Source organism: Motacilla alba, chromosome 2 (genome assembly GCF_015832195.1).
Source record: "Motacilla alba alba isolate MOTALB_02 chromosome 2, Motacilla_alba_V1.0_pri, whole genome shotgun sequence".
In the NCBI taxonomy this organism is placed as follows: Eukaryota; Metazoa; Chordata; class Aves; order Passeriformes; family Motacillidae; genus Motacilla; species Motacilla alba.
Window position 1 is genome coordinate 114,626,515 of NC_052017.1, and position 8,819 is coordinate 114,635,333.

An 8,819-nucleotide genomic window follows, 5' to 3' on the forward strand; every position below is an offset into this window, starting at 1 on the left:
ATAAACTGTTAAGCAAGGAAAAGACAAGTTTTAAAAGTGTATTCCAAGTTGAAATTTGAAAGAAAGGAAGTTTTGCTCAGTTATGACTTACTTTCATGCTTCTTTTCGAATCTTCCTTGGATCATACCTGTCAGCCACAAGCTCTTTAAAATTGGGCTGATCTGTGCTTGGGGTTTGGGTTTTCATGTGCAGGTGGGATAAAGGTTTTACTCATAAATCCCAGTGGTAGTATCAAGTGAAAAGGTCACTTCAGAGCCTCTTGGCACTTTCTGTTGGTAGCACAATAACAATATTTCATGACATTGTCCAGGATATGGAGCCCAAGCAATAGAGAAGGCATTATTATCTACAACATCCCTGTGCTGGTTCAATACCCTATTTCTTTTCACTACAAAATGTCTGTTTTCCTGGCTGTCAAATCTCAGGGTTTTCCTACAGGTTAGATTCTAGATTTCAGAGATTCTTGCTGACTCCCTACCACTGTTTCTATAGCTGTCTTTTTCCAGTTGTTCATTCACAAAGTGAATATAATTCACTTTATAATTGAAAAGACCTTGTAAACTGGTGCCTGACCTGCCCAAGGTTCTCCAGCTTATGTAACATTTCGAGGAGCATCTCAAGCCTGAAATGACTAAAATATTACCAGTGGAACACAGTGAGGCTCATTGTCCTGATACCCAGTGCCCCCGAATGCAGCAGGTCCCAGAGTCTTTTCAATTAATTACATCTACCATACTTGTAAAGGTGGTATCTGAGAAGTTGTACAGGGATGAAATACAGGTGCACGAAATGAAAGCAAGTATCAATGTCTACCTTTGTCAAGATGTCAGGGAGGAAATTTTCTTTCTTCTGTGGAAGAAATGACTGTACCTTTGGTAGGACATTCTGTCCTAGCCTATAATGTAAAGCAATAGCAATCCACACAGAAAGAAATGAAAGAGTCACAAAAAAATTCTGTGAATTGAATGAAGTTCCCACCACAGATCTATGTACCAGTATCAGCAGCAGAAAAAGAAGAAGAAAAGGATTGTCCTCCCCTCTGTTCCTCCTGGGACTCCAGCTGGAGTGCTGCAATCACATCTGGAATTGCCCAACATTAAAAGGACATGAATCTGCTAGACAAAGTCCAGAGGAGGCCACAAAGGGATGGAGCACCTCTCCTATGAAGACTAGATGAGAGGACTTGGGTTGTTTAGCCTAGAAAAGACAAGTCTCTAGGGAGAACTTAGAGCACTTTCCAGTACCTAAAGGGGCTACAGGAAAGATGCAGAGGGATTTTTTACAAGGACATGTAATGACAGGACAAGGGACAATAGCTTTAAAGTGACAGAGGGCAAGTTTAGATTAAATATTAAGAAGAAATGCTTTGAAGTTTTCAAGGCCAGATTGGAAGGGGCTTTGAGCAACCTGGTCTAGTGAAAAGTCTCAGTGTCCATGACAGGGGGGTTGGAGCTAAATCATCCATCCAAACCAGTCTATGATTCCATGATGTCATTGAAAACCTGTACATTTACAGAGCTTCTTCTGCAAAAAGAGCTTCTTCTGCAAATAATTTCAAACACATAGTCTAATGGTAAAACAGCAAAGCATCATTTTGCCCCATTGTAACATCACATGTCTCCATGCCCATGACTGGATTCATTAAAGGAAATGTACATAATTAAAGGAAATGTATATAATTCTTATTTTCTGCCTTGAACATACCCTGAGTAATGGTGGGGGGGGGGGGGAGCCTCAAGGTTTGAACCAGAAATAGGATGGTTGCTTTCTTTTTCTTTTTCTTTTCCTTTTTCTTTTTCTTTTTCTTTTTCTTTTTCTTTTTCTTTTTCTTTTTCTTTTTCTTTTTCTTTTTCTTTTTCTTTTGAGAATGTGACCTAAATTCAGCATTCAGGCATTCAAAGTTAAATCACATCAACAATTGTCTTCCGGCTTTTGTTATCTCAATATTGACAGTTTCCTTGTCAGTACAGAATTTTTCAGCTGCTGCCTTGTAGTGATTTGGAAGAGCTTGCTTTCAGATATCAGCAGTCCCTAGCTTGTGAGAAGGTGGACATATCCTTGAATACTCGTGTGCCAGTATGACAGTGGGTCAGAGGCAGCTGTTCACACAACTTCATTAAAATTGTCTCACAGCAGTTTTGGAAGCATTTCTTATTACTGTTTATTAGTCAAAATGATGTTATGATTGTTATATATATATGTTATGACGCTTTTAATTGTCCTGCCACAAGCTTCTCGTAGCATATGATTAGAGAAAATGCAGAGATTGCAATATAGTCAGATTTCTCAGCATTTTCCACATATTTATCTGCTGCCACACACTTTTGCTCCGTGATGGATCCATGCTGTGGCATTCTTATACAAGTGTCCAATGGCAGTGGCATACATGCACCCCCAGGGACAAGCCCTTTATGCTGTATCCTCAATACATGTGAGTAAATACAGCACACTTCCTCTGTAAGAGAAGATGATGAGGTGCACACATGGATGCACATCTACCATGTGTGGGACCAGCTGTGCCAGCTGCTGTAATTACTGCCAGTGTAGGATCAATACAGTACAACACAATTCTCTTTTGGTGAGAGCAGTATCTGAGAGAAGTAAGTTTGGAGTTTATATTATTGCTTTTGTAGAAAGGACATCAGCTTCTTCTAGAACAGAGTGTGAAAAATGATGCTCTATTCATCCTGCTAAAGATGTTAGTTACCAGTGCAGGTTGGTCATTGTACAGGAGGAAAGTACATAGATACAAATCAAGCTGGTCTACAGTGTCGATGTCCATTTTTGTGTTTATAAAACTAAACTACTTATCACTGAGTGCCTTGGTCGAGGTAAGCTTTGCAATGAAGAAAGGGTTATTTTTTCTAAATATATCTTCCTATTCCAGGATTTATATGAAAATCCCAGTAATGCCAAGCTATGGTAGAGCTACTAGTCAGTCAGGAAAAATGCAATTAATTTTTTGGGGGAGTGGGAAGTAGACAACACAACACAAAGCCTTTCCCAAAACTCTGGCCATACTCAGGAAGGTGAAATGTATGAGGAGAGTTTGGGATGAGAGATATGGGTGTAAGTTCTTTTCTTTTTTCTGAGGGAGTATTGTGCATAGAGGAAAAAAAAAAAAGAAAAACAATAACAACAAAAAAACCCCAGACATTTCAAGGAAGAAGGTGGAAGAAATCCAAGGACCGACAGAAAGGGGTGATCTTCAAAAAGAGATAAACAGAGTGTATTTGGGTAAAACACTAGATATATCTGAAGTGTAGGTACTTGGTTTTGGTTTTGTTTGCAACGAAATATTGCAAACATTCGTTGGGTAGACAAATAATTATATGAAAGAGCTGCCTGACTTCCTCAGCAATTCTCCAATATGCAAGACACTGATTTTAGCTAAGTGCTTATTAAAAATTAACATTATTTTCCATTGGCTTGTGAGAACATTTACTGAATTTAGTAAGACTTTGCTTTTACTTTGTACTTAATATATCTTCAGATATTCTAACTCATATTATTTGCATTCCATAAAAAGATGCTTGTAAAATTCATTTTAGAGCCATATTTTGAAACAAAGAGTTTAGAGAAAAATAAATTGAAAGTTCTTTTTGTGCTTTTCTGCAGAATGCTGTCTTGGCACACAGCAGAATAGCTTGCTTACTTATTTGGATTTACAGCCTAGAATGAAAATTATAGAAAATCTATGTAGAATAGAAAGCAGAAAAGAATTAACTTCAACAAAACTGGAATGAAACTCCTGTAGATTTTGCCAGGTCTATTGTCTCAGCTGCCAGGTTTCTTCATCTTTTGCCAGGTTCTCTCTCTAGATGCTAGTTAATTTTTCCATACATCAAATGCTTCACACCTGATTAGATTGGCTTTTACACTGCTAGAAGGACAGGACATTCCTAACCTGCTATGACTAGAAGCCAGACTGTCTTTTGAAACATTGGCTCTGCTCTGGAGGCTCTCTTAGGGACACCTTGTGGAGGGTAATCAATTTCCATCAGGACAGGAGTTCAGCCTCTCTCTTGTGACCGTCATAATATAATTAAAAATTATCCTCAAGAAATTTTACTGTGTATTTCCACCAGCTGTGCCTGACTCCTTTCGTTCTGCTCTTTTGACAGCAGTAGTTCTGCCCATCTCGGATGGTCTCCAGTGAGCTCCTGCATTCAAAAACGCATTGTCTTTTGTTTTAAGTGGCCTACCAAAGCCTTCCTCTCAGTGTCCTAGTTTCTTTTTCATGCGCTCACACATTTATTAGATTGGCTTCATCATGAATCATTAATTACCAAGCATTTTTTGTTGCTTTTTTTCCTAGGAGTTGTTTGTAACATGAAGAGGTTTCTTTTTCACTCTTCTCACAATGAAATAAAGTCCAAAAGTTGTGTGACAGATTTGTGCTTGAAGAGAAGCCACTGAGTCAGTGGTGACTTCCTTTTACTCGGCTGCTTTTTGCTTCCAGTCCTTGCTTTAGGGAGGGATATGGTGGAGTTTATTTATCCTTGCCCCTCCCTTGGAAAATTGTCCTGCAGGAATTCAAATCTTATGCTATTTCCTGGGCCATCAGGAAGGCAGTAGAGGTGAAAAAATGGTCTACTATCTCTCTTCAGTCCAAATGGAAGGCTTTTCAACCAAAATTGAGGGGTTTATTGGGAAATTTCTGGGGAAGATCTGAGAATCCAGTTAGACTGCAGAGGGAATGTGCTGCTAAACCAGCAGTAAAAGCGTCATTGGGATATAGTGTACATTTTAAGCAGATGAAGTAAGAAATATTAGCATGTGCAGAATTTGATATGAGAGAGATTGCACCACTGCCACCATGCCATGAAGTTGCATAAGCGAGTCCTTCCAGGAAAATAAGGTGTGGGGCATGCTATGAGTCTCACTTTATATACCAGGCTTAGTTCAGAATTTCTGAGAGATGCCTACTCTGCAAGATTTCAGACTCACTCAGGCAGTCACTAGCATTTCCTTTTGATTAGATGAGGCATCTGGGGCAATTAGGTGAATCCCATCCCTTGACACCAAACCATCCTTATCTATCCAGGAAGAAACTTGAGTACCCCACAAGCTCAGCAGCCTCTTCTGCAGGCAGTTCTGGCTTGCCAGTGTGAGGACCAGCTCCCACTCCCGGACTTATGACTGTCATCAGCCTGCTGTGAAACAGTCTTCAAAAATCTCCTCAAGCCCTTCCCTGCTTTGCTCAGGAACTGCATTTTAACTGTGTTTAACTACATTTTAACTCAGTACCCAGACCATGGTACTCACCAGAGCTGTGCTGTGGCCATGTCTCTGCCTGGCCACAGACCTCTGAACCCAGGATCTACTGCCAATGACTTCCTGGCTCCACTTTGGACCTGTCTCATCCCTGTGGATTTGTCCAGCGATCTCCTTATAATGCCTGACACTGCTCCACTCTTCGCATTGGGAACACCTATATGTTCCCCACTATACTCACTTTCTTTTCCTTTCAGTTTACCATAAAGATTTGATTTTATTGTAGAAAATACATGAGGTTCAGTGTGGAATTTAACATACTTCTTCTTCCTTTCAATGCGTTACTTTCTTTTTTAAATTCATATGGGCATGGAATTCTTACAAGGTGATGGGCATTAAGAAAGAAATGCAGTTACATGGTTAGAAATGAAACTTATGGACTGAAAGTCTGAGATGTTCAGTTGTTCATTGGTGAGATGTTCAATACTTCTAAAGCACTGATATGGTTATTACATTAATGTAAACAATGTAAAAATTTATCTTTTTTGTGTATCTCTATCCTTTTACTATGACTCCATGATTGCATAGTGTGATGTAAGCCCTTTTTCAAGAAAGACCTCAAGCATGTCTTCAGGTTCGTTCTATTCAGGAAATCACTTCAACATAAGTTTCAAGGATATCCTTTAATACCTCTTCTGCTTTGTTTGCTTTTCTAGGCCTACTTTGAAAAGTTTGAGTAGACTGACTCTGAAAAAGAGGGTCACTGCTAAGAACTTACATTGCTGGTAGATTATTAAGGTCATCCAAAATGCGTGCATAGTATTGAAATAAACACAACATTCATTCTGTAATATATATGGAGTTTTGTTTTTGTTTTTTTTTTCATACAGGTTGACACTTTGAAAGCATTCAGGTGTTTCAAAATAGTTCATTCAATTTTGTTTTCTTGCTGCAAAAGTCAAGAGCCTGTCAGTTGCTCTTTCCTGGAACACCAAGCACTCACAACTCCCTTCTGAGTCAAGCATCAGTGAAGGGTAAATGGATATTAGGAGAAAAACTAGTTATATAGTCCAGAATTTTTCAAGAAGCAGCTTTCAACTGTTGAAAATATGTTCTTGAGGCTTACTTTACTTTTGAAAGTAATGAATTTTCCGTCACATTAAAGGTCTGGTGTAAAGTGTTGGGTATAATGTACTCTTCTGCAAAACTTTTAGACAGAAATCCAAGAAGGTTTATATATACATACATATATATATATATATATATATATATATATATATATATAAATATTTCACTAGCAAATTATATGTATAAGCTTCAACAGGAGCTGCATCTAATATTCCAATATAAATCAATTTTCTTCTTGGAACCATTTAGTACCTGCAAAATGCATAAAAGAAATTGCTTATACTCTGTATTCCTAAACCATATACTGTGTATATGGTTTGAAATGGATGACAGAGAAAAATCTTAATCTAATGTTCCTGATCTACTGCATGTGTTTAATTTTAAGTGGGACTTGGCAGTTACAAGTGATTCCTGTGTGTATCTCAATGTGTTTTTTGTTCATCAATGCACACAGTCACACATAATTCACCATGCTCAGGGGAGCCAGACCCTTGCTAAAATGAGATTTAAAAGAGAAATAGTTACACTCTAACCTCCAGTTTTCTTTTTACCAGCAAGCACTTTTAACACTCCTTCACCACTCTGAAAAGGATGACAAATTCAGAAAGTCTCTCTTGGGGGGTGGTTGCTCTGTTGTCAGTCCCTCCGGCGCTGGAGATGGCTGCTACAAGCCACGAGGTGCAAGCTCTCGGTGTTTCCAGGTCCCAGTCCAGAGCAGGTTCAAGTAGTTCCAAAAAGGGGAGGAAAAAAAAGGGAAAAAAAAAGAAAAAAAGGAAAAAAAAGGAAAAAAAAAACAGTCCAGGGGGAAAAAAAAATGGACTGCTTAGCTAAACTAGCTAATGAGCAGAAGCAGAAGCAAAAGCAAGAGCGAAGCAGGAGCAAGCAGAAGCCAGAGCAAGAGCAAAGCAAAAAGCCCAGCAAAAAGCAAAAGCCACACTATGTACTCCCTGTCTCTGTGTCCCGCCAGCCGTGGGGGAGCGGGCAGATAACAAAACCCAAAACAAAACATTCACTCTTCAGAGCCAGTCTTGAAGGCACAGAACATAATATCCAGCATAAACAGAACACACAAATGGGGATACAAGCATCATAACGTCACCCTAGGACAGTACACTATTCTGCCCTAGTAGCTGTGATTGCTTTTTGTGAAGGGCATGTGGCCCAGTCCAAGTGCATTTTCCAGACTTGGACTGTGTATTATGCACATGATGCAGACCTCCCTGTGTAGAGGTGTCTGTGCAGACACAGGACAGGGCACAGGGCAGCCTGAGGCTGGTATTAGTTCCCTCTCCTCTCTTGACTTTTGAGATGTTTTAAATACATCACATGACTCTAGTACATTTGTGAGCTTTGGCAAGTGACTGGTAGGGTGAGGAGGACTGATGAACATTGCCATAGATCAGTCCTGACAAAAAATCAAATTTTGGAAGCCTTCCAACTCTAGTACTTCTCCTGTGTCTAATATTTTACGCAAATACTTAAATGGGCTTTAGGAAAGAGAATTTGGCTCCCTTTGTGTTCAGTGTGGGATACAAGCACAGTTGCAGAGAGCCAAACCCACCATGGTTCTGACCATGGCCTTTAAGCCCTTCCTAGTCCAAATACCTCCAGCTGTTTTGTCAGACCTGCTCCAGGGAAATGCTTTTACTGTGTCTGCCAACCTGTAGGACATTACACATTCAGCAGTGCACAGAAAGCTCTGTAATTTTGATGTGAAGAAAAACAGTAAATCTGGCTGTAGACTAAATAGAAACAAGAAGAGAAGCAACGGGCAGTCAGACTTAAAATGCAGTTGTCCTAGGTACGCAGAAAATTGCTTTATGAGCCCAGCACATACAGCCAATTTTCTACTGTGCATTGAGAGAAAAAGCTTGCAAATATGGAATTTCTGGCAATGGAAACTTGTCTAATGTAGCAGGTCAGATACATGTGAGAAGTTTTTATCTGCATAATGGTGTATGGTGGCAGATTACTTTTCTTAACCTTGTAATTTTATTGCAACATTAATGAAGTATAGCTTTTAAGGGTGAAAGGTATAATCTATTATCACTTGAGGAGGGAAGGACAGACCAAATCTAACCCATGGGGATGTTTTTCTAGATTATATGGTATAATATGCTCTTGTTTCTGTTCCAGGAAGGTACTGTAAATACTGCCAAATTTCTTTGTTTACTTATATGGAAGTAGCACTGACCAATCAATACAAGTAGCAAAGGAGAGGGGCAGCTCTGACCAACTGTGGCAAGTTTAGACCACTTGTGATACCAAATTGGGTAGTTAAGACAAAGGTGAATTATCAGTGATATAGGAAATTATATTTTATACCTCTTTGTAAGCATTTCCTTCTGAGTGAATTTTTACAAAGTTCACATCAATTTCTATCAATAAATATAGTTTTTGTCAAATGGTGTCCTAAACACTCACCTTGATATGAACTTGTCCAAAGTAAAAGTGTAGCCCTGTGATCTATATGC